Source organism: Schistocerca cancellata, chromosome 3 (assembly GCF_023864275.1).
Source record: "Schistocerca cancellata isolate TAMUIC-IGC-003103 chromosome 3, iqSchCanc2.1, whole genome shotgun sequence".
Lineage (NCBI taxonomy): Eukaryota > Metazoa > Arthropoda > Insecta > Orthoptera > Acrididae > Schistocerca > Schistocerca cancellata.
Window position 1 is genome coordinate 28,104,510 of NC_064628.1, and position 27,499 is coordinate 28,132,008.

Consider the following 27,499-nt stretch of genomic DNA (forward strand, 5'->3'; position numbering starts at 1 on the left):
GGGAATTAGTGAAGTTCGGTGGCAGGAGGAACAAGACTTTTGGTCAGGTGAATACAGGGTTATATATACAAAATCAAAGAGGGGTAATGCAGGAGTAGGTTTAATAATGAATAAAAAAAATAGGAGTGCGGGTTAGCTACTACAAACAGCATAGTGAACGCATTATTGAGGCCAAGATAGATACGAAGCCCACGCCTACTGCAATAGTACAAGTTTATATGCCAACTAGCTCTGCCGATGACGAAGAAATTGAAGAAATGTATGATGAAATAAAAGAAATTATTCAGATAGTGAAGGGAGGCGAAAATTTAATAGTCATGGGTGACTGGAATTCGAGTGTAGGAAAAGAGAGAGAGGGAAACGTAGTAGGTGAATATGGATTGGGGCTAAGAAATGAAAGAGGAAGCCGCCTGGTAGAATTTTGCACAGAGCACAATATAATCATAGCTAACACTTGGTTTAAGAATCATGAAAGAAGGTTTTATACATGGAAGGACCCTGGGGATACTAAAAGGTATCAAATAGATTATATAATGGTAAGACAGAGATTTAGGAACCAGGTTTTAAATTGTAAGACATTTCCAGGGGCAGATGTGGACTCTGACCACAATCTATTGGTAATGAACTGTAGATTAAAACTGAAGAAACAGCAAAAAGTTGGGAATTGAAGGAGATGGGACCTGGATAAACTGACTAAACCAGAAGTTGTACAGAGTTTCAGGGAGGGCATAAGGGTACAACTGACACGAATTGGGGAAAGAAATACAGTAGAAGAAGGATGGTTGGCTTTGAGGGATGAAATAGTGAAGGCAGCGGAAGATAAAGTAGGTAAAAAGATGATGGTTACTAGAAATCCTTGGGTAACAGGAGAAATATTGAACTTAATTGACGAAGGGAGAAAATATAAAAATGCTGTAAATGAAGCAAGCAAAAAGGAATACAAACGTCTCAAAAATGAGATCGACAGGAAGCTATGCAAGGACGGCTAGAGAACAAATGTAAGCATGTAGAGGCTTATCTCACCAGGGGTAAAATAGATACTGCCTACAGGAAAATTAAAGAGACCTTCGGAGAAAAGAGAACCACTTGTACGAACATCAAGTGCTCTGATGGAAACCCAGTTCTAAGCAAAGAAGGAAAAGCAAAAAGGTGGAAGGAGTATATAGAGGCTCTATACAAGGGCGATATACTTGAGGACAATTTTATGGAAATGGAGGAGGATCTAGATGAAGATGAGATGGGAGATATGATACTGCGTGAAGAGTTGGACAGAGCACTGAAAGACCTGAGTCGAAACATTCCTTTAGAACTACTGACAGCCTTGGGAGAGCATGTCGTGACGAAACTCTACCATCTGGTGAGCAAGATGTATGAGACAGGCGAAATACCCTTGAGACTTCAAGAAGAATATAATAATTCCAATCCCAATGAAAGCAGGTGTTGACAGATGCGAAAATTACCGAACTATCAGTTTAATAAGTCACGGCTGCAAAATACTAACGCGAATTCTTTACAGACGAATGGAAAAAATAGTAGAAGCCGACCTCGGGGAAGATCAGTTTGGATTCCGTAGAAATATTGGAACACGTGAGGCAATACTGACCCTACGACTTGTCTTAGAAGAGGGATTAAGGAAAGGGAAACCTACGTTTCTAGCATTTGTAGACTTAGAGAAAACTTTTGACAATGTTGACTGGCGTACTCTCTTTCAAATTCTGAAGGTGGCAAGGGTAAAATACAGGGAGCGAAAGGCTATTTACAATTTGCACAGAAACCGGATGGCGGTTGTAAGAGTCGAGGGACATGAAAGGGAAGCAGTTGTTGGGAAGGGGGTGAGACAGGGTGGTAGCCTCTTCCCGATGTTATTCAATCTGTATATTGAGAAAGCAATAAAGGAAACAAAAGAAAAGTTCGGAGTAGGTATTAAAATCCATGGAGAAGAAGTAAAAACTTTGAGGTTCGCCGATGACATTGTAATTCTGTCAGAGACAGCAAAGGACTTGGAAGAGCAGCTGAACGGAATGGATAGTGTCTTGAAAGGATATAAGATGAACATCAACAAAAGCAAAACGAGGATAATGGAATGTAGTCGAATGAAGTCGGGTGATGCTGAGGGAATTAGATTAGGAAATGAGACACTTAACGTAGTAAAGGAGTTTTGCTATTTGGGGAGAAAAATAACTGATGATGGTCGAAGTAGAGAGGATATAAAATGTAAACTGGCAATGGCAAGGAAAGTATTTCTGAAGAAGAGAAATTTGTTAACATCGAGTATAGATTTATGTGTCAGGAAGTCGTTTCTGAAAATATTTGTATGGAGTGTAGCCATGTATGGGTGTGAAACATGGACAATATATATTTTGGACAAGAAGAGAGTAGAAGCTTTTGAAATGTGGTGCTACAGAAGGATGGTGTAGATTAGATGGGTAGATCACATAACTAATGAGGAGGTATTGAACAGGTTTCGGGAGAAGAGAAGTTTGTGGCACAACGCGACTAGAAGAAAGGATCGGTTGGTAGGACATGTTCTGAGGCATCAAGGGATCACCAATTTAGTATTGGAGGGCAGCGTGGAGGGTAAAAATCGTAGAGGGAAACCAAGAGATGAATACACTAAGCTGATTTAGATGGATGTAGGTTGCAGTAGTTACTGGGAGATGAAGAAGCTTGCACAGGATGAAGTAGAATGGAGAGCTGCATCAAATGGTTGAAATGGCTCCGAGCACTATGGGACTCAAGATCCCAGGTCATAAGTCCCCTAGAACTTAGAACTACTTAAACCTAACTAACCTAAGGACATCAGACACTCCCATGCCCGAGGCAGGATTCGATCCTGCGACCGTAGCAGTTCTGCGGTTCCGGACTGCAGTGCCAGAACCGGTAGACCACCGCGGCCGGCAGACCTGCATCAAACCAGTCTCAGGACTGAAGACCACAACAACATGCCATACATGTTGAACTAATATTCCGATTAGCTTTATTTTAGAACGTACACGGTAATGTCCTTTGAAAGCCGTAACCATGGTTTTATTTTATAATATTTTCAAATTATAGGTTTTTTTATGTTCAAGTTATGTAGAACAAATTGTAAAACATCCTCAGTTTTTTGTAAAATCAGTTGGCCATTGGTAAATATGTGTTTCTAGGGACTCATTTTATTCCTGGTTTCACGTATTGTTTCCATTGGCTAACAATGTCACGGATATAAAGTTGGTGAAAGGCTGCAGCCCAGTCGTATTCGCCTGTTAATTGCTTTTGGTCCCGTTCTCCATTTGCTGAATTAACTAAAACTTCATTATTTAAATGCAACCTTTTCATCGCTTGAATTAAATGTTAGGATAACCCGGTCTTTCCATGATATTTCACACCATAGGATGTGATAAAAGTCATGGGATAGAGATACGCACATATACAGACGGCGGTAGTGTTGGATTCACAAGGTATAAAAGAGTAGTGCATTAGCAAAACATTAGCAAAACTGTCATTTGCACTCAGGTGATTCATGGGAAAAGGTGTCAGACATGATTATGGAAGCAAGATTGAAATTACCAGACTTTGAACGCGGAATGGTAGTTGGAGCTAGACGCATGGGACATTTCATTTTGGACGTCGTTATGGAATTCAATATTCCGCGATCCTCAGCGTCAAGAGTGTGCCGAGAATGCCAAATTTCAGTCGCTATCTCTCTCCGGCTGGCGGCCTTCACTTAATGACCGAGAGAGTGGCGTTTGCATTGTCAGTGCTAACAGACAAGCAACACTATGTGAAATAAGCACAGAAATCAATGTGGGGCTCACGATGAACGTACAGGGCTATTACAAATGATTGAAGCGATTTCATAAATTCACTGTAGCTCCATTCATTGACATATGGTCACGACACACTACAGATACGTACAAAAACTCATAAAGTTTTGTTCGACTGAAGCCGCACTTCAGGTTTCCGCTGTCAGAGCGCTCGAGAGCGCAGTGAGACAAAATGGCGACAGGAGTCGAGAAAGCGTATGTCGTGCTTGAAATGCACTCACATCAGTCAGTCATAACAGTGCAACGACACTTCAGAACGAACTTCAAAAAAGATCCACCAACTGCTAACTCCATTCGGCGATGGTATGCGCAGTTTAAAGCTTCTGGATGCCTCTGTAAGGGGAAATCAACGGGTCGGCGTGCAGTGAGCGAAGAAACGGTTGAACGCGTGCGGGCAAGTTTCACGCGTAGCACGCGGAAAATTGGCTCATGCCACAACTGGAGACCGACAGCGCCGACTTCATCTTTCAACAGGATGGTGCTCCACCGCACTTCCATCATGATGTTCGGAATTTCTTAAACAAGAGATTGGAAAACCGATGGATCGGTCGTGGTGGAGATCATGATCAGCAATTCATGTCATGGCCTCCACGCTCTCCCGACTGAACCCCATGCGATTTCTTTCTGTGGGGTTATGTGAAAGATTCAGTGTTTAAACCTCCTCTACCAAGAAACGTGCCAGAACTGCGAGCTCGCATCAACGATGCTTTCGAACTCATTGATGGGGACATGCTGCGCCGAGTGTGGGAGGAACTTGATTATCGGCTTGATGTCTGCCAAATCACTAAAGGGCCACATATCGAGCATTTGTGAATGCCTAAAAAACTTTCTGAGTTTTTGTATGTGTGTGCAAAGCGTTTTGAAAATATCTGAAATAATAAAGTTATTGTAGAGCTGTGAAATCGCTTCAATCATTTGTAATAACCCTGTATATGTTAGGACAGTGCTGCGAATTTGGCGTTAATGGAGTATGGCAGGAGATGATCGGCGCGAGTGTGTTTAGTAACAGCACGACTGCAGCGCTTCTGCTGGGCTGGTGACCATGTCGGTTGGACCCCAGATGACAGGAAACGTGTGGCCTGATCAGATGAGTTCATATTTCAGTTGGTGAGGGCTGGTAGTAGGGTTCGATTTTGGCTCAGCCCCACGAAGCCATCCACCCAAGTTGTCAACAAGACACTGTGCAAGCTGGCGGTGGATCGATAATGGTGTGGGCTATGTTTACATGGAATGAACTGGGTCGTCTGGTCCAACTGATCATTGACTAGAAATGGTTATGATCGGCTACTTGGAGTCCATTGGTAATCACTCATGGACTTCATTTTCCCAAAGAACGTTGGAATTTTTACGGACGATAAAGTGTCTTGTCACTGGGCTACATTTGTTCAAAACATCTTTGAAGAACATTCTGGATAGTTCGAGCGGATGATTTGGCCACTCAGATCGCCCGGCAGGGGACGTAATCGAGAGGTCAGCTCATGCACAAAATCTTGCAGTGGCATCAGTTTCGCAACAGTGGACCACTATGGATGCAGCACTGCTCGGTATTTCTTCAGGGGACTTCCATGGACTTGTTGAGTCCATGCCACGTCGAGTTCCCGGATAACGCATCGAAAAAGGAGGTCCGACATGATATTAGGAGGTGTCCCATTACTGTTGTCACCTCAGTGTAATTATCAACTCCATCGAAAGCCTCTTCAATTATCTACCGCACCATTGTAATACTGACACTGCTTAAACGTCCTTTCCTAAAACCATTTTGTTCCTCCAGTAAGAACGTTTGTGTTCCCTTGGCCCAATTAATTTTGAAACGTCCCCTTAGAAAAATTATAAATGAGTGTTCTTAAACTGACACACAATATTTTTAGCGTAACGCAATCTCACTTTCAAAAATCCCTGCCGGCCGCGGTGGCCGTGCGGTTCTGGCGCTGCAGTCCGGAACCGCAGGACTGCTACGGTCGCAGGTTCGAATCATGCCTCGGGCATGGGTGTGTGTGATGTCCTTAGGTTAGTTAGGTTTAAGTAGTTCTAAGTTCTAGGGGACTTATGACCTAAGATGTTGAGTCCCATAGTGCTCAGAGCCATTTGAACCATTTCAAAAATCCCTACAAAGGAATGGCCCTGACTAACAATAACCTATACCTTTCATGAATCACTTACCTCACAAAAATCTTCGTTACTCGCACTACTGCAATGCAGCGAGCGCCACTACTGCCAGGTAAATGAAAGATTCTAACTACTGAAGGCACTAACTACTGATAGGCATAGTTAGCAAATGATTTTGATAGAGAGCAAACAATGTATTTACCTTAATAGTGTTCAAAAGTCATAATATATATATCAGTTCATGACATCCAGTCTTACAAATTTACTGTTTCACACGTCCAGATCATCCGCTCTCAAAACTCCGCCATCTCTCTCCCCATATCCACCACTGCTGGCGGCTCACCTCCAACTGCGCAACGCTACGCGCTGTTAACAGCCAACTGCCCAACACTACAAAAGCAAATTCCAACAATGCTGACCAGCCTCAGACTGCACACGGCACAGTCAGTGATTTTCAAACAGAGCGCTACGTGGCGTTACCAACATAAAAACCTAAACAGCCTACTTACAGTTTGTAAGATTCTGCTAAGAAGAATTTTTTATAGCATAAGACTTGACAGATTACTGTTGGGTACTGTGGTAAGTCTGATGATTGCGCGAAGTTTCACCTAACGAGGAAGACACTGCTGTGGTTAGCACACTGGACTCACATTAGGGAGGCCGATCTTTTCAAACCCACTTCTGGCCATCTAGATTTAAGTTTTATATGATTTCGGAAAGTCGCTCCATGCAAATTCAATGATTGTTCCTCTGAAAATCGCAACTCGGATTTCCTTCCCCATCGTTTCGTAACCTACCTTGTGCTCCGTCTCTAGTGGCTGTGTTGTCGACGGGGCGTTACATTTTAATCTTCCTTTGTTTTTTTAAGTCTCGCCTGCTATCGGTCAGTTGCTGCCGGTTTAGCTGGCTCCGTGTACCAGAGACATTTCACGAATGGTTATGACCCATCCTGCTTGTGAACAGGCCGACTGGACAGAGCGACCTTGTTTGATTCACAGCTTGATTCGATATGCGCGCTAGGTGGGAATACTAAAGGGAGGATGGACGCCTGTGCAGGCAGCATGGTTTAGTATTTCTGCAGGGGACTTACAACGACTAGTTGAGACGGTCAGTTTGGGAGAGGGGACCAAACAGCGAGGTCATCTGTCCCATCGGATTAGGGAAGGATGGGGAAGGAAGTATGCCATCCCCTTCCAGAGGATCCGAGGATCCATCCTGGCATATGCCTGAAGCGATTTACGGAAATCACGGAAAACCTAAATCGGAATGACCGGACGTGGGATTAAGCCGCCGTCCTGCCGAATGCGAGTCCAGTGTGCTAACCACTGCTCCACCTCGCTCGGTCCTTTTGAGTCAACGCCACGTCTAGTTGCTGTACTATTCTGAATAAAAGGAGGTCCAAAATTTTCAGACTCTCTTAGGCAGGCCGTTGTCATAAATTACGTATTGATAATCTCGAGTAAAACAGAAGCTGACGTTATGAAAAGTGTTACCATGCTGTCAAGGTGGCTTTCTGGAGCTTATTTCTGTAACTTAACGTACACGTGTGGATACGTACGTACTAGATGTCTTCCAAGGAATAACTTCATGAGCCTGCAGAATCAAAGAGTACTGCAGAATGACAAGGGGAAAGTGACAATAACAACATCAGATCCATGCGAGCACTTGTGGACTTTCCCTGTCTTTGTCACGGCCTCTGACAAATGGCTTGGACACTCTTTATGTTCACGGCAGTCTGTCATGGGCAAGACACGCCGAATGTTACCTGCCAAGGTCGGTCTATCGCTTAACATAAAAAGAGCAGTGTCACGCGTATTGTGAGTAGCCGATGTTACAGTTCTATTCAACCTTTGCCGTGGCATTCGCTCAGTACTGGATTCTGCGTCCGCATTGTATGGTAAATGCCCCGGAATTAGAGGGGCGTTCAGGATTCAAATACTCCACATTATTCCCCCCTCTTCTGGCTTCAAAACTCTATTTGCCAACATAATCTCCGTTCAGTGCGACGGCCTTACGCTGCATTAGTGGGACAGCCTGCATGCCCGCATGGTACCACACTGGTGGTCGACGTCGGATTTGACGTATTGTTGCATCAATAGCCTCCCCATCATCCACGTACTGCGTCCCGCGAAGTCCGTCCGTCATTGGGCCGAACAGGTGGGCCCTCATTACTCTTTATGGTCATATGTTACGTGGCGCCGTTCTACATCTACATCTACATCCATACTCCGCAAGCCACCTGACGGTGTGTGGCGGAGGGTACCTTGAGTACCTCTATCGGTTCTCCCTTCTATTCCAGTCTCGTATTGTTCGTGGAAAGAAGGATTGTCGGTATGCCTCTGTGTGGACTCTAATCTCTCTGATTTTATCCTCATGGTCTCTTCGCGAGATATACGTAGGAGGGAGCAATATACTGCTTGACTCTTCGGTGAAGGTATGTTCTCGAAACTTTCACAAAAGCCCGTACCGAGCTACTGAGCGTCTCTCCTGCAGAGTCTTCCACTGGAGTTTATCTATCATCTCCGTAACGCTTTCGCGATTACTAAATGATCCTGTAACGAAGCGCGCTGCTCTCCGTTGGATCTTCTCTATATCTTCTATCAACCCTATCTGGTACGGATCCCACACTGCTGAGCAGTATTCAAGCAGTGGGCGAACAAGCGTACTGTAACCTACTTCCTTTGTTTTCGGATTGCATTTCCTTAGGATTCTTCCAATGAATCTCAGTCTGGCATCTGCTTTACCGACGATCAACGTTATATGATCATTCCATTTTAAATCACTCCTAATGCGTACTCCCAGATAATTTATGGTATTAACTGCTTCCAGTTGCTGACCTGCTATTTTGTAGCTAAATGATAAAGGATCTATCTTTCTGTGTATTCGCAGCACATTAAACTTGTCTACATTGAGATTCAATTGCCATTACCTGCACCATGCGTCAATTCGCTGCAGATCCTCCTGCATTTCAGTACAATTTTCCATTGTTACAACCTCTCGATGCACCACATCATCATCTGCAAAAAGCCTCAGTGAACTTCCGATGTCATGCACCAGGTCATTTATGTATATTGTGAATAGCAACGGTCCTATGACACTCCCCTGCGGCGCACCTGAAATCACTCTTACTTCGGAAGACTTCTCTCGATTGAGAATGACATGCTGCGTCCTGTTATCTAGGAACTCCTCAATCCAGTCACACAATTGGTCTGATACTCCATATGCTCTTACTTTGTTCATTAAACGGCTGTGGGGAACTGTATCGAACGCCTTGCGGAAGTCAAGAAACACGGCATCTACCTGGGAACCCGTGTCTATGGCCCTCTGAGTCTCGTGGACGAATAGCGCGAGCTGGGTTTCACATGACCGTCTTTTTCGAAACCCATGCTGATTCCTACAGAGTAGATTTCTAGTCTCCAGAAAAGTCATTATACTCGAACACAATACGTGTTCCAAAATTCTACAACTGATCGACGTTAGAGATATAGGTCTATAGTTCTGCACATCTGTTCGACGTCCCTTCTTGAAAACGGGGATGACCTGTGCCCTTTTCCAATCCTTTGGAACGCTACGCTCTTCTAGAGACCTACGGTACACCGCTGCTAGAAGGGGGGCAAGTTCATTCGCGGTGGCCGAGCGGTTCTAGGCGCTTCAGTGTGGAATCGTGGTACCGTTACGGTCGCAGGTTCGAATCCTGCCTCGGGCATGGATGTGTGTGGTGTCCTTTGGTTGGTTAGGTTTAAGTAGTTCTAAGTTCTAGGGGACTGATGACCTCAGATGTTAAATCCCATAGTGCTCAGAGCCATTTGAACAATTTTTTGTTAGGTGGCGAGGAACCCAGTGGGCACAGAAGAGTACGCCGAGCGGTGGGCGAGTGTGTCAGTGTTACCAACAGAGACGTCCAGTTGCGCAGCGAGGTGTTTCATTGTGATCCGTCAATAATCTCGAACGAGAGCGCCCGCAAGTTGCAACACTGCTCGAGTCACAGCTGTTTGCGGCTGGCGGTCACGCGGGGGAGGTCTACGCGATCTTGTTGCGACGATGACAGACGCCTCGCCTAACTATTCGCCGTGCTTTTGTTCACTGCCAGGGCTCTGTACACATTCTGCAAGCACCTGCGAATAGCTCTGATGCTCTGGTTTTCCGCCTAAAGAAACTCAATGACAGTTCTCTGCTTGTAACGCACCAGCATTACATGAATTGTTGGTAAGGCGGGTGCCAGGTTGAGATTCATTGGGAGAGTCCTTAGAAAATGTAGCCCATCAACAAAAGGAGGTGGCTTACAAAACAGTCGTTCGACCTATACTTGAGTATTGCTCATCACTGTAGCATTCGTACCAGGTTGGGTTGACAGAGGAGATAGAGAAGATCCAAAGAAGAGCGGCTCGTTTCGTCACAGGGTTATTTGGTAAGCGTGATAGCGTTACGGAGATGTTTAACAAACTCAAGTGGCAGATTCTGCAAGAGAGGCGCTCTGCATCGCGGTGTAGCTTGCTGTCCAGGTTTCGAGAGGGTGCGTTTCTGGATGAGGTACCGAATATATTGCTTCCCCCTACTTATACCTCCCGAGGAGGTCAAGAATGTAAAATTAGAGAGGTTCTAGCGCGCACGGACACTTCCCGGCAGTCGTTCTTCCCGCGAACCATACGCGACTGGAACAGGAAAGGGAGGTAATGACAGTGGCACGTAAAGTGCCCTCCGCCACACACCGTTGGGTGGCTTGTGGAGTATAAATGTAGATGTAGATGTAGATGCCATTTTGAAGGCTGCTTATAAAGCCGCCACCTATCGGAATTTCATGAAAGTGTAGTGACTGAAGCGAGGATATTCAACAACGTCCCACAACAAATTACGCATTTTCAACAGAGGAAACGATGTGTTGCATTACTTACTGAGCCCCCTCGTAAGTACTAAGCATTAAGCAAGACCCATAACCTTCCGTACTGCGCTACACGAATCTGTAAGCTACTGCACTATACTACTCTGCGGTGGGAGCAATGAACTCTTCAGCTAGGAATGCGCTTCTGATGCAGGCCCCGACAACGGGTACGTACGTCGACAGAATTCGAGGCAGGAATACAACTCCACCAGTACAAACATACAGAGGGCAAAGATACGTGATACCTATTATGATGAAAAACTCTCTTTCACTAGATTTTAGCTTGGAATATGATACACTAAATTACGAACCAGACATTTTCTAACAGCCTACCTTGGCGGAGTTATTGTCCACTGATCGTAGTATCATTCTCCCATTTTACTGCATCAGCGCAGGAGACGTCGATCAGAATATACACAAACGACTCGAAAATAAGAGTGGGCACCGGTTTCTCTTACTTGCGGGGATGCATTACGTTGTGCTACGTTTAAGCTCTTGGCGGTAGCCAGCATTTTCACTTCCGAATGCAAATCAATACGGCGTCATCTTCACTGTTATTTATTTACAGAGCGCCCTGGAAAACCTTGAAAATCAGGGCAGGCACTCCAAAGCAATCTGCCATGTGCTTGACGAACTTAGAGTGAACTATCAGTGTGAATGCCAAAATAAACTGTACAGTTGTTATGAACCAAGCGGCACTCTAGCATTTCACATAAAGAGTTGGTGCACCACCTGGACAGTTGATAACTAACGTAAAGGCACTGGTCTACTGCATCTGGATCTCACTGGTGGCGTAAAGTGGAAGGCCAATCAGGAACGAACACAGATGTGGCAGACCTCTTAATAGTTGAAAGGAAGACATTAACGCTTCACATCATCCATCCATACAATCAAAAACGTGCGTTTCAGGTACCTTTATACCTACATAGGATTAAATGTTTGGGTATCTTCGTACTGCGAAGAACAGCCAAATAACGTTGCAGGCCTCAACCTTAGGATACTAGGGCGTTCTTGATATGATGAGGTAACCTCCTTAAGGGTTTTAAAAGAACAGTGAACTCTGAGTTTCGCAGAACAGCGGATCAGGTGGTGGAAAGGGGCCAATATCAGTTACTGTTAGTTACACAACAACACAGAACGTTATTCCTCGAAAACACAATCCACAGTTTTATCTTTAAAACAACAAGGATTCACGGCTGAGACTCGAAGTAACATCTCAATAATAAGGTTTAAATAATTCCTTTTAAAAGACAAGGATTTAAAAAAACGGCTGAAGGCCGTATTTAAGTAAAATTAAAATACCTTCTCTGCTAAAGGCCCGAATAATATTACAGATCAACAAAGGATATTCTTTGAAAGGCAAACATTTACCAGTTTCGGCGAAAAGCCATAGCAAGGAAAATGTGAATTAATTCTTCGGCTGAAAGCCCAATAATATTTCAACATAATAAAAGGCAACCTTTAAAGACAAGCATTTACACAATACAACAGAAAACCATCTTAAGAAAGCTTGAAATATCTTAACGTCTGAAGGCCCAAACACTTAATCAAAATAAGGACAAAACTCAAGATAAGCATTTACACAGTATGGCTGAAGGCCATTTTAGAATTCAAGATAATTAAAGAGAAACCTTACAGGCAGGAATTTACACATTACGGCTGAAAGCCAGAAATTTTAAAACAAACGCGGCTCAAGGCCTAATTACAGAGCAAACAAGGATTTTAAATAAACACGGCTGAAGGCATAATCTTAAAATACTTCACATACGGTTCAGCTGAAGGCCATGTACTAAACGTAGAAAAGACCAAATTAATACACGGCTGAAGGCCTGGCACAGTACTTGCGACAAAAGGAAATCACAATCACAATCAACAGAACACTGGTACTCAGAAGTTTCCAACGGTCGACCTGGGGACGAAACTCTAACAACAGTTTAGGTGAGGCAGGCAGCCAAGCATAACACTACACAATCGTGTGGGAGCACGACATAGGGACGGCTAAAGAACCAACCAACAACCCAATAAATTCCCTCGCTGCTCCGTCACAAACGACCGACCGCCTACTCAAGTGCACAGACAGCATTTATCTGCTCAGTTGGAATCATAGAAGCTACACACTTGCACCAAGAACTCTGACAATCCTACGACCAGTCACCATGGAACATCAGGGTGAAACGGCAAGTCGACTCACACAGAGTTTGCATAAGCAGTCGGCGACCAAATACACGTCGACTGATGAAACGACCTACCGAAAGACCAACTGAAGTCGTGTCCACTCAAATTATGTGTGTCGGCAATGGTCGGAAGAGTTTTGGCTGTCCGGAGCTCATGGAAGCTCCAACCAGACACACCTCGATGTCTGCTCGGAAATTGGAGACACGGCGACCCGGGCACACTCGCTTGGACCCAACCATGCAGAGGTGACTCTTGCCCATTGGCGACGACTTCTCTGCATGAGCAAGGAACCGACCCACGTCCGGCAAGATAACCAACTGACGAGGCACAGAAACGGTCAAAAGACCAAATATACGACGTGAAAATGAGACGACCAATCGAACGACCAACTAGTGGTCATTCCCGATCCCATCTCCTTCCATCGGTCAGTTCATGTGTGTGGCCAGCGGTCAGCATGTACTGGCTGCCCGCGCCTCACTGGCGCTCCGTCCCTGGCTGAACTCCAGACACATGACAACCCGGAAATACTGGCTCGAAACCAACCATGCAGAGGTAACTCCTGCCCATTGGCGACGACATCTCTGCACGAGGAAGGAACCTACCCACATCCGGCAAGATGACCAACTGACGAGGCCCAGAAACGGTCAAAAGACCAAATACATGTCGCGAAAATGAGACGACCAACCGAACGACCAACTAGTGGTCACTCCCTATCCCATCTCCTTCCGTCGGACAGTTCATGTGTGTCGCCAGCGGTCAGCACGTACTGGCTGCCTGTGCCTCACTGGCGCTCCGTCCCTGGCTGAACTCCAGACACATGACAACCCGGAAATACTGGCTCGAAACCAACCATGCAGAGGTAACTCTTGCCCATCGGCGACGAAATCTCTGCACGAGGAAGGAACCTACCCACATCCGGCAAGATGACCAACTGACGAGGCCCAGCAACGGTCAAAAGACCAAATACATGTCGCGACAATGAGATGACCAATCGAACGACCAACTAGTGGTCATTCCCGATCCCATCTCCTTCAGTCGGACAGTTCATGCGTGTGGCCAGTGGTCAGCATGTACTGGCTGCCCGCGCCTCACTAGCGCTCCGTCCCTGGCTGAACTCCAGACACATGACAACCCAGAAATACTGGCTCGCAACCAATCATGCAGAGGTAGCTCTTGCCCATCGGCGATGACATCTCTGCACGAGGAAGGAACTGACCCACGTCCGGCAAGAACACCAACTGACGAGGCCCAGAAACGGTCAAAAGACCAAATACATGTCGCGACAATGAGATGACCAATCGAACGACCAACTAGTGGTCACTCCCTATCCCATCTCCTTCCATCGGTCAGTTCATGTGTGTGGCCAGCGGTCAGCACGTACTGGCTGCCCGCGCCTCACTGGCGCTCCGTCCCTGGCTGAACTCCAGACACATGACAACCCGGAAATACTGGCTCGAAACCAACCATGCAGAGGTAACTCTTGCCCATCGGCGACGACATCTCTGCACGAGGAAGGAACCTACCCACATCCGGCAAGATGACCAACTGACGTGGCCCAGCAACGGTCAAAAGACCAAATACATGTCGCGACAATGAGATGACCAATCGAACGACCAACTAGTGGTCATTCCCGATCCCATCTCCTTCCATCGGACAGTTCATGCGTGTGGCCAGCGGTCAGCACGTACTGGCTGCCCGCGCCTCACTAGCGCTCCGTCCCTGGCTGAACTCCAGACACATGACAACCCAGAAATACTGGCTCGCAACCAATCATGCAGAGGTAGCTCTTGCCCATCGGCGATGACATCTCTGCACGAGGAAGGAACCGACCCACGTCCGGCAAGATGACCAACTGACGAGGCCCAGAAACGGTCAAAAGACCAAATACATGTCGCGAAAATGAGACGACCAACCGAACGACCAACTAGTGGTCACTCCCTATCCCATCTCCTTCCGTCCGACAGTTCATGTGTGTGGCCAGCGGTCAGCACGTACTGGCTGCCCGCGCCTCACTGGCGCTCCGTCCCTGGCTGAACTCCAGACACATGACAACCCGGAAATACTGGCTCGAAACCAACCATGCAGAGGTAACTCTTGCCCATCGGCGACGACATCTCTGCACGAGGAAGGAACCTACCCACATCCGGCAAGATGACCAACTGACGAGGCCCAGCAACGGTCAAAAGACCAAATACATGTCGCGAAAATGAGACGACCAATCGAACGACCAACTAGTGGTCATTCCCGATCCCATCTCCTTCAATCGGACAGTTCATGCGTGTGGCCAGCGGTCAGCACGTACTGGCTGCCCGCGCCTCACTAGCGCTCCATCCCTGGCTGAACTCCAGACACATGACAACCCAGATATACTGGCTCGCAACCAATCATGCAGAGGTAGCTCTTGCCAATCGGCGACGACATCTCTGCACGAGGAAGGAACCGACCCACGTCCGGCAAGATGACCAACTGACAAGGCCCAGAAACGGTCAAAAGACCAAATACACGTCGCGAAAATGAGACGACCAACCGAACGACCAACTAGTGGTCACTCCCTATCCCATCTCCTTCCGTCGGACAGTTCATGTGTGTGGCCAGCGGTCAGCACTTAGTGGCTGCTCGCGCCTCACTGGCGCTCCATCCCTGGCTGAACTCCAGACACATGACAACACGGAAATACTGGCTCGGAACCAACCATGCAGAGGTAACTCTTGCCCATCGGCGACGACATCTCTGCACAAGGAAGGAACCGACCCATGTCTAAAAGATGACCAACTGACGAGGCCCAGAAACGGTCAAAAGACCAAATACACGTCGCGAAAATGAGACGACCAACCGAACGACCAACTAGTGGTCATTCCCGAACCCATCTCCGTCCGTCGGACAGTTCATGTGTGTGGCCAGCGGTCAGCACGTACTGGCTGCCCACGCCTCACTGGCGCTCCGTCCCTGGCTGAACTCCAGACACATGACAACACGGAAATACTGGCTCGGAACCAACCATGCAGAGGTAACTCTTGCCCATCGGCGACGACATCTCTGCACAAGGAAGGAACCGACCCATGTCTGGGAATATGACCAACTGACGAGGCCCAGAAACGGTCAAAAGACCAAATACACGTCGCGAAAATGAGACGACCGACCGAACGACCAACTAGTGGTCATTCCCGATCCCATCTCCTTCCATCGGACAGTTCATGCGTGTGGCCAGCGGTCAGCACGTACTGGCTGCCCGCGCCTCACTAGCGCTCCGTCCCTGGCTGAACTCCAGACACATGACAACCCAGAAATACTGGTTCGCAACCAATCATGCAGAGGTAGCTCCTGCCCATCGGCGACGACATCTCTGCACGAGGAAGGAACCGACCCACGTCCGGCAAGATGACCAACTGACGAGGCCCAGAAACGGTCAAAAGACCAAATACATGTCGCGAAAATGAGACGACCAACCGAACGACCAACTAGTGGTCACTCCCTATCCCATCTCCTTCCGTCGGACAGTTCAGGTGTGTGGCCAGCGGTCAGCACGTACTTGCTGCCCGCGCCTCACTGGCGCTCCGTCCCTGGCTGAACTCCAGACACATGACAACCCGGAAATACTGGCTCGAAACCAACCATGCAGAGGTAACTCTTGCCCATCGGCGACGACATCTCTGCACGAGGAAGGAACCTACCCACATCCGGCAAGATGACCAACTGACGAGGCCCAGCAACGGTCAAAAGACCAAATACATGTCGCGAAAATGAGACGACCAATCGAACGACCAACTAGTGGTCATTCCCGATCCCATCTCCTTCAATCGGACAGTTCATGCGTGTGGCCAGCGGTCAGCACGTACTGGCTGCCCGCGCCTCACTAGCGCTCCATCCCTGGCTGAACTCCAGACACATGACAACCCAGATATACTGGCTCGCAACCAATCATGCAGAGGTAGCTCTTGCCAATCGGCGACGACATCTCTGCACGAGGAAGGAACCGACCCACGTCCGGCAAGATGACCAACTGACGAGGCCCAGAAACGGTCAAAAGACCAAATACACGTCGCGAAAATGAGACGACCAACCGAACGACCAACTAGTGGTCACTCCCTATCCCATCTCCTTCCGTTGGACAGTTCATGTGTGTGGCCAGCGGTCAGCACTTAGTGGCTGCTCGCGCCTCACTGGCGCTCCATCCCTGGCTGAACTCCAGACACATGACAACACGGAAATACTGGCTCGGAACCAACCATGCAGAGGTAACTCTTGCCCATCGGCGACGACATCTCTGCACAAGGAAGGAACCGACCCATGTCTAAAAGATGACCAACTGACGAGGCCCAGAAACGGTCAAAAGACCAAATACACGTCGCGAAAATGAGACGACCAACCGAACGACCAACTAGTGGTCATTCCCGAACCCATCTCCGTCCGTCGGACAGTTCATGTGTGTGGCTAGCGGTCAGCACGTACTGGCTGCCCACGCCTCACTGGCGCTCCGTCCCTGGCTGAACTCCAGACACATGACAACACGGAAATACTGGCTCGGAACCAACCATGCAGAGGTAACTCTTGCCCATCGGCGACGACATCTCTGCACAAGGAAGGAACCGACCCATGTCTGGGAATATGACCAACTGACGAGGCCCAGAAACGGTCAAAAGACCAAATACACGTCGCGAAAATGAGACGACCAACCGAACGACCAACTAGTGGTCATTCCCGATCCCATCTCCTTCCATCGGACAGTTCATGCGTGTGGCCAGCGGTCAGCACGTACTGGCTGCCCGCGCCTCACTAGCGCTCCGTCCCTGGCTGAACTCCAGACACATGACAACCCAGAAATACTGGCTCGCAACCAATCATGCAGAGGTAGCTCCTGCCCATCGGCGACGACATCTCTGCACGAGGAAGGAACCGACCCACGTCCGGCAAGATGACCAACTGACGAGGCCCAGAAACGGTCAAAAGACCAAATACATGTCGCGAAAATGAGACGACCAACCGAACGACCAACTAGTGGTCACTCCCTATCCCATCTCCTTCCGTCGGACAGTTCATGTGTGTGGCCAGCGGTCAGCACGTACTGGCTGCCCGCGCCTCACTGGCGCTCCGTCCCTGGCTGAACTCCAGACACATGACAACCCGGAAATACTGGCTCGAAACCAACCATGCAGAGGTAACTCTTGCCCATCGGCGACGACATCTCTGCACGAGGAAAGAACCTACCCACATCCGGCAAGATGACCAACTGACGAGGCCCAGCAACGGTCAAAAGACCAAATACATGTCGCGAAAATGAGACGACCAATCGAACGACCAACTAGTGGTCATTCCCGATCCCATCTCCTTCAATCGGACAGTTCATGCGTGTGGCCAGCGGTCAGCACGTACTGGCTGCCCGCGCCTCACTAGCGCTCCATCCCTGGCTGAACTCCAGACACATGACAACCCAGATATACTGGCTCGCAACCAATCATGCAGAGGTAGCTCTTGCCAATCGGCGACGACATCTCTGCACGAGGAAGGAACCGACCCACGTCCGGCAAGATGACCAACTGACGAGGCCCAGAAACGGTCAAAAGACCAAATACACGTCGCGAAAATGAGACGACCAACCGAACGACCAACTAGTGGTCACTCCCTATCCCATCTCCTTCCGTCGGACAGTTCATGTGTGTGGCCAGCGGTCAGCACTTAGTGGCTGCTCGCGCCTCACTGGCGCTCCATCCCTGGCTGAACTCCAGACACATGACAACACGGAAATACTGGCTCGGAACCAACCATGCAGAGGTAACTCTTGCCCATCGGCGACGACATCTCTGCACAAGGAAGGAACCGACCCATGTCTAAAAGATGACCAACTGACGAGGCCCAGAAACGGTCAAAAGACCAAATACACGTCGCGAAAATGAGACGACCAACCGAACGACCAACTAGTGGTCATTCCCGAACCCATCTCCGTCCGTCGGACAGTTCATGTGTGTGGCCAGCGGTCAGCACGTACTGGCTGCCCACGCCTCACTGGCGCTCCGTCCCTGGCTGAACTCCAGACACATGACAACACGGAAATACTGGCTCGGAACCAACCATGCAGAGGTAACTCTTGCCCATCGGCGACGACATCTCTGCACAAGGAAGGAACCGACCCATGTCTAAAAGATGACCAACTGACGAGGCCCAGAAACGGTCAAAAGACCAAATACACGTCGCGAAAATGAGACGACCAACCGAACGACCAACTAATGGTCTTTCCCGATCCAAACTCTTTCAGTCGGACAGTTCATGTGTGTGGCCGGCGGTCAGCACGTACTGGCTGCCCGCGCCTCACTGGCGCTCCGTCCCTGGCTGATCTCCAGACACATGACAACCCGGAAATAGTGGCTCTGAACCAACCATGCAGAGATAACTCTTGCCCATTAGCGACGACATCTCTGCACGAGGAAAGAACCGACCCACGTCCGGCAAGATGACAAACTGACGAGGCCCAGAAACGCTCAGAAGACCAAATACACGCCGCGAAAATGAGACGACCAACCGAACGACCAACTAGTGGTCATTCCCAATCCCATCTCCTTCCGTCGGACAGTTCATGTGTGTGGCCAGCGGTCAGCACGTACTGGCTGCCCGCGCCTCACTGGCGCTCCGTCCCTGGCTGAACTCCAGACACATGACAACCCAGGAATACTGGCTCGGAAACAACCATGCAGAGGCAACTCTTGCCCATAGGCGACGACATCTCTGCACGAGGGAGGACCCGACCCACGTCCTGCAAGATGACAAACTGACGAGGACCAGAAACGCTCAGAAGAGCAAATACACGTCACGAAAATGAGACGACCAACCGAACGACCAACTAGTGGTCATTCCCAATCCCATCTCCTTCCGTCGGACAGTTCATGTGTGTGGCCAGCGGTCAGCACGTACTGGCTGCCCGCGCCTCACTGGCGCTCCGTCCCTGGCTGAACTCCAGACACATGACAACCCAGAACAACTAGCGGTCGCTCCAGAGATAGGACAACAGTGCACTTATCGATGAGTGCTGCTGCTGCACTCGCGGGCAAGCAAACCAGCAACCTAGTAACGCCAGTAAGTCGAATTAAAATAAAGCGGGCGACACAGCCATAAAAACAAGATGACGAGCAATAAACTGCATGACCGCGAGCTGAGCACGGCTCAAGTAGGCTTTTCAACCACGTTGGATTACGTCAATACTGCTCGGTTTCCGAAAGAAGTCCAGATCGAGAGCAGATGTACAGATATAGAAAAATTCACTCGATAAAGATCCCCACTCTCAAAACGCGACTGAGAAACGTTTTCCACACATCAGTTAGCACCTTGTATTATAAATTATGACAGGTGGACTGGGCTGAATATTCGTGTTACGCAAGAAGGCTGCCGTCGAGGGACACACACAGCGTCATCGGATGAGAAGCTGTGTGCCAGATGATTCTCCATGGGACTTTATATGAACAAGACATTCCGTACGATGTATAACGAAGGTAGTACCTGGGAATAGTTATTCGTCACAGTTTTTATGATACTGAAAACCCTGGCATGAAACGGTTCTTTATACGTTATAGAAAAATAGTTTGTATACTTGCTGAGCCGTGGCGGCTTTTGTAAGGGCACGCGGGATCCTACTGGAGCCACTTTTGCACGCGTTCCCTCGATCTGGCCCTCGTATCATCCTTGCTTGGCTAGTGTTTCCTCTGGGGCTGTGTGGTAGTGAGTTGCTTTGGGACACGGAGCTAGAGTGGTGCGCTTGAGTGCTCGGCCTCCTGAGATTGCAGCGAGCTGAAACCGTTGACCGTTCGCCTAAGGGGGCACGCGTCTTTCTACAGCGTTGACCGTTGTCTCCTTGGCATTTATTTCAAATTACTGATTGGCAACTAATGCTGTACAATCGCAATAAAGTCATGAGATGTTCAATCTACTCCTTTATTAGAACATGTTCTAATAAAATGACTTTATTGCGATTGTACAGCATTGGTTGCCAATCAGTAATTTGAAAAAAACATAAAAATGAACGCAGGCCTCAGACGAGATTTTGTGTCCTGTATATCATATTTTAAATTATGTATGAAGACTGTTTAGTAAGTACCGTACTTAAAGACTGTTAATTCTACTTCGGTGTGAGCTGTCTAGCAATCTGGTTCCTTTATGCCTTCCAGTGATCCATTTTGGGGCTGCGTGTGTCAGTTTGGTGGTTCTGTAAGTGCCAAATTAGTATTTGCAATTTTCATCTGGCACTTGAAATCATCGTTTGTTATCACTGAGTATTTAATTATACTTATCGTAATTAAGACATGATGGTAGACAAGGGAAGCCAGCATTCGGTTACGATTGTGGACAGGACCGTAATCAGTTACTATGGGTTGCCTTTTACAATTACACAAAATTTATTTTAAACCAGTAATTCCAGACTCAACAATAAATAAAAAAAACTACCACACGTTATTAATGAAGGAATAAATAACAGCGTAAATAATAGTGTTTTCAGTAACTTACAATCTAGCAAATCACCATTAAATACAGATACAGCAGATAATGTTTTAAAAGCAAGCCATTGTGATCTGGGCAGAAGGCCTTACACGCTAGGAATGGCAATAAATTAAGAATTATTTGAAACTCGCTGCAACTTACAAATTACAGGTATTGAAATAGTAAGGGAAAATCGCCACAAACACAGCAGACAGCATCAAACCCCAGGAATGGCAGTAAATAAGGTTTTAAAGGCTTGCTGCCTAAATACAAGTACCAAATTAGAATTTTTGGGCGAATGACCACAATCACGGCTGAAGGCCTTACACGCCAGGAACGGCAATAACATAAAAAAAAGTTTGAAACCTGCTGTAAGACAGAAAATACAATAGCAAAAGTTAATTAAAAAAACAGGCAACTGAAACAGACGGTGCTCCAGGAATCGACCTCTGAGAAGGACCATCAACAGACACTTTCGCGAGCAAGAGTTGCATTCACTTAACAAGATGGTAACTCCGACAAGTGGCAATCCAAAGAATGACTAATGATAATCTTGCTGAAGCTACCTGATGTCCGATAAACCAAATGCAACGATAGAACAATACGCCAAAGCCGGAACCGGTAGTCTGCACTACGTCCAGAATACTGAGCTTAGAGCCCCCGGAACGAGAAAGGAATCATTAGCACCTGAGCAGAGGAATCACCAAGCGGCCTACAATCAAGAAAGCTATCTAAACTACACACCCTACCGGACAGCAGCGGAAAGGCGAGGAAATGTACACTACCGTTACATACACTAACCCCAGGGCAGTTTACTGGGGCGTTAGCGGCCACCAGGCAATAAAAATTACCGCTGGTTGAACTTGACAAATTGCAACAAGTTGAACGCAGTATATACAGGGTGTTTCAAAAATGACCGGTATATTTGAAACGGCAATAAAAACTAAACGAGCAGCGATAGAAATACACCGTTTGTTGCAATATGCTTGGGACAACAGTACATTTTCAGGCAGACAAACTTTCGAAATTACAGTAGTTACAATTTTCAACAACAGATGGCGCTGCGGTCTGGGAAACTCTATAGTATGATATTTTCCACATATCCACAATGCGTAGCAATAATATGGCGTAGTCTCTGAATGAAATTACCCGAAACCTTAGACAACGTGTCTGGCGGAATGGCTTCACATGCAGATGAGATGTACTGCTTCAGCTGTTCAATTGTTTCTGGATTCAGGCGGTACACCTGGTCTTTCAAGTGTCCCCACAGAAAGAAGTCACAGGGGTTCATGTCTGGCGAATAGGGAGGCCAATCCACGCCGCCTCCTGTATGTTTCGGATAGCCCAAAGCAATCACACGATCATCGAAATATTCATTCAGGAAATTAAAGACGGCGGCCGTGCGATGTGGCGGGGCACCATCTTGCATAAACCACGAGGTGTTCGCAGTGTCGTCTAAGGCAGTTTGTACCGCCACAAATTCACGAAGAATGTCCAGATAGCGTGATGCAGTAATCGTTTCGGATCTGAAAAATGGGCCAATGATTCCTTTGGAAGAAATGGCGGCCCAGACCAGTACTTTTTGAGGATGCAGGGACGATGGGACTGCAACATGGAGCTTTTCGGTTCCCCATATGCGCCAGTTCTGTTTATTGACGAAGCCGTCCAGGTAAAAATAAGCTTCGTCAGTAAACCAAATGCTGCCCACATGCATATCGCCGTCATCAATCCTGTGCACTATATCGTTAGCGAATGTCTCTCGTGCAGCAATGGTAGCGGCGCTGAGGGGTTGCCGCGTGAATTTTGTACGGATAGAGGTGTAAACTCTGGCGCATGAGACGATACGTGGACGTTGGCGTCATTTGGACCGCAGCTGCAACACGGCGAACGGAAACCCGAGGGCGCTGTTGGATCACCTGCTGCACTAGCTGCGCGTTGCCCTCTGTGGTTGCCGTACGCGGTCGCCCTACCTTTCCAGCACGTTCATTCGTCACGTTCCCAGTCCGTTGAAATTTTTCAAACAGATCCTTTATTGTATCGCTTTTCGGTCCTTTGGTTACATTAAACCTCCGTTGAAAACTTCGTCTTGTTGCAACAACACTGTGTTCTAGGCGGTGGAATTCCAACACCAGAAAAATCCTCTGTTCTAAGGAATAAACCATGTTGTCTACAGCACACTTGCACGTTGTGAACAGCACACGCTTACAGCAGAAAGACGACGTACAGAATGGCGCACCCACAGACTGCGTTGTCTTCTGTATCTTTCACATCACTTGCAGCGCCATCTGTTGTTGAAAATTGTAACTACTGTAATTTCGAAAGTTTGTCCGCCTGAAAATGTACTGTTGTCCCAAGCATATTGCAACAAACGGTGTATTTATATCGCTGCTCGTTTAGTTTTTATTGACGTTTCAAATATACCGGTCATTTTTGAAACACCCTGTAGTAATAAGAACTGCAGGAGAGCTAATCAGATCCGCCTTCCCCAAGCACTCCACACGCTGCTCTTCGCCTCGGCAACACTACGAGCAGCAACATGAACCCAAGTCAATGGAGATTCGCGCGATATCACAATGGTGGAGGTTTATCTACTTGGATTGAAATGCAGTCATCTTAAGGCTTGCAGGATCCAGTTTACGACGAAGTCGTGCACCTTCGTGACCACAGCCCTTCCGTCCGGCAGTATATGTGTGCCGCCAGCGGCGTGTTTCTCGCACTGCGCAGACCTGCCTTCTCCTCAGTCCCCCAACCGAACTGCCACACTCACACGACCCGGAAAAACAACGTCGTCGTCTCAAAGATAGGGCAACAGTTACTACATATCGATAACCGCCGCTGCTGCCACTAGCGGACAGGCAACGCTTGCGAAACCGAGTGGCGACAGTCAACATGAGAAGAAGACAAACAACCACAACCATGCCAACTAAACGATACCGTCTGACCTCCAACAGAGGGTGGAAACCTACAAACAGCACCAACGCGAGCCGCAGCACGGCTTAATAATGTCCATTATTTGTAGACCTTACGGGCCTTCCCAGGGTCTGTTACTGGATTTGACCTGTCACTGAAGTTTGTGCAACTTAGCGTAAAGAAACGCACGTGTTGGCCATGCGTGTTTTCTGAGGAGCCCTTCGGGTTATAGGTGTACTTTTTAACGATCCACCTGTCACTTGGTGTGCATCCAAATTGCAGAGTCCATTAGTCCTTTAGAGGCCCCAGTAAAGGTATACCTTGACTTCCTTATCTTGTTGGAATTATTATGCAATATTTTTTTTTTGAAATGACTTTGTACATTGTCTCTACTTATTGCTACGGAGGTTAATTTGCATGTTTATGAGCAGGGCGCTCCTATGCTGAAGTTTTAATAGTTTGTTTCCTTGAAAATAATATTTAATTGGCCATTTGATTATTGCTGTGTTAGTTAATTTCTATCAAACTTGTTTGCTGTTCGTTGTTTGGTAAATGTTTGGCGGATCACATGCGCTTCTGAGGATCTCCCGTTCCAGTCCCAAGTTGAGCAGTATATTGTCATTCTTTGGCTGCGGCGGGGTTGTCGCCGAATTAGGAAGTAGTTTACTCAGTGTTTCCTATCATTGTAACGTTCTTGTGGGCTTGTGACGAAAGACTTTGAGAAACTGAATACTGAGTTTCTTGATTTCTTTAAAAAAAACGTGGGTTTAATTGTCATTATCATTGTAATAGTGTTGTGGGCAGAGTAAACCAACGACTGCGGTTCATTGGCAGAACACTTAGAAGTGTTATAGGTCATAGGTGTACATTTTAACTGGACGTCTGCCATTCGGTGTGTATCCAAATTACAGTGTTCATTAGACCCTAAGAGGCCCCCGTAGAGGTATAGTTTGACTTATTTCATCTTGTCTGAATTAGTATGTAATTATTTTTTAAAAATTATCTTGTCTTTTATTTCTCCTTACTGCTAGGAATGTTAACTTGCATGCTTTTGAGCGGGAGCTCTATTACTGAAGTTTTAGTAGTTGGTTTCCTTGAAAATAATCTTTAATTGGCCGTTTAAGTATTGCTGTGTATGTTAACTTCTGTCAGACTTGTTTGATGCTTGTTGTTTGACGTAAGTTTGACAGCTTTGTATCGCGCGGCCGCTGTTCTGTTGGTACGGGGCAGAGACGCGTGTTCCCTCTGCTTCGGCGTCTTTCTCGTCATCTCACGGGGACTACATGTTGGCGCGCCACGCGCACTTCTGCGGATCTCCCGTTCTAGCCTCAAGTCGAGTAATCTATTATCATTCTTTGGTATCGTGCAGAGACTGGCGTGTGGCGTAATTAAGGAAGTAGTTTACTCAATGTTTCTATCATTGAAATGTCCTTATGGGCTTCTGATGAAAGCCTTTGGGCAAACTGAGTACTGAGTTTCTTGAATTCTTAAAAACATGATTGTAGTTGTCACTATCATTTTAATAGTGTTTTTGGTGCCCGATAGTTTATTTAAGTACTTAACTTGTTTTATGTGTAACAGGATTGTGGCCAATCAGTGAGGTACCACTGTCTGCTTCTGTTTTTACACGTGAGCAGCTTGGTCGTATCTTCTCCATATGAGGGCAGAATAACCAGTCAGATGTATGCATTTTAATGCTTTTATTTCAAGTCTGTTGAAGCTATATTCAAGTCCTCGTGTGAGATTAACCGAGAGTTCTGATTGAAGTTGCGAGGTCAGAGTGCCACCGCAGGTTATTTAATTTGTTTACTGTTTGTCATCGTGTCACCACTGTACTGCACAGTTGACATGTTCTTAGACTACTTTTCGTGATTTTAGGTGTAATGCAAGTGTCCTTTTGCATGGTGATTTTAATTTAAAAAGTGGTTGTATGTATTTGGCAGGGCCTTGATAACTGTTAGTTGGCTTATGATAAAATATTTATTAAATAAAGACGTTTGTTTGGGAATGATAAATGACGCATCAGGTGGGCCATCCTTCCAAATATTTTCCTTTAAATAATCGCGATCTTTGTTCTGAGTATCACTTACCCTGGCCAAATGCCTAACGCCAGTGGCCAATCAAATAAACAGAGGAAAGTGCGAGAGCACATTGACTGCTATGGTGAAGTTAGGATGTGGCTCTAGGTGTCCTGCCTGAATCATTGCCTGGAGACGAGAGAGGGAGTAATGTTAGGGGGATGACTCACGTGCTATAGGTCTTCCGAGCAGTGACGTGCTGGCGCGTTATCTTTCTGAAGAAACAAGGTACCTGTGGATTACTGTATGTTGATAAACAGCTGAATGTAATAGGGTAGTAGGTTGTTCTGCGCTGATGTAAGGAGATGGTAGACGTATCTCCATACGAGATAACCTGCACCAAATGCATGAAGGATACATAGCTTTTATAGTTTTCAGAACGTCCATGGTATTTATACTGAAGAATACACCTCTGACAAGGCGTCACGTCTAAATCTGAGTACCTACAGGACCTCAGAGGGGGGGGGGGGGGGTTTATACCCACTGGGCACCCACGGTCTGGTCTAGATCAAGCGCTCTGATATCGTACGTCATGCCAGTCCTATTCTCGACTGTCACGCTTATGGCTACAACAGGTTGTGACGGCACCTATGTCACGTGACGCGAACATACACAGCTGGCCACCGTAAATGCAACACCCTGAAGGAAGCATCCGAATCAAGTGAAATTTACACCATGAGTTTGCAGCGATGAGATATGCAACTGATTAGAATTTCAGCGCAGACGCACATCACGCGCGCCTGTGGCGCCACCTCATAGCCCCATTTAAGGCTTGGCGATTTCGACGAGTGTACGTTCGGCACGTGTGTTTACCTTGTGGTTGTTTCACAAGACGATCAGTTATGCCTCGTAGACAACAGCGAACATCTTTTGATCAAGTATCCGAGTTCGACAGAGGAAGGATAGTGGCTTACCGAGATTGTGGATTATCATACAGAGAAATCGCTAGTCGTGTTGGACGAAACCAAACAACTGTAATGCGGATATGTGACCGCTGGATGCAGGAGGGTACGACGGACCGACGTGGTCGATCGCATTCACCTCGGTGCACCACTGCACGTACTGATAGGCAAATTGTGCGCATG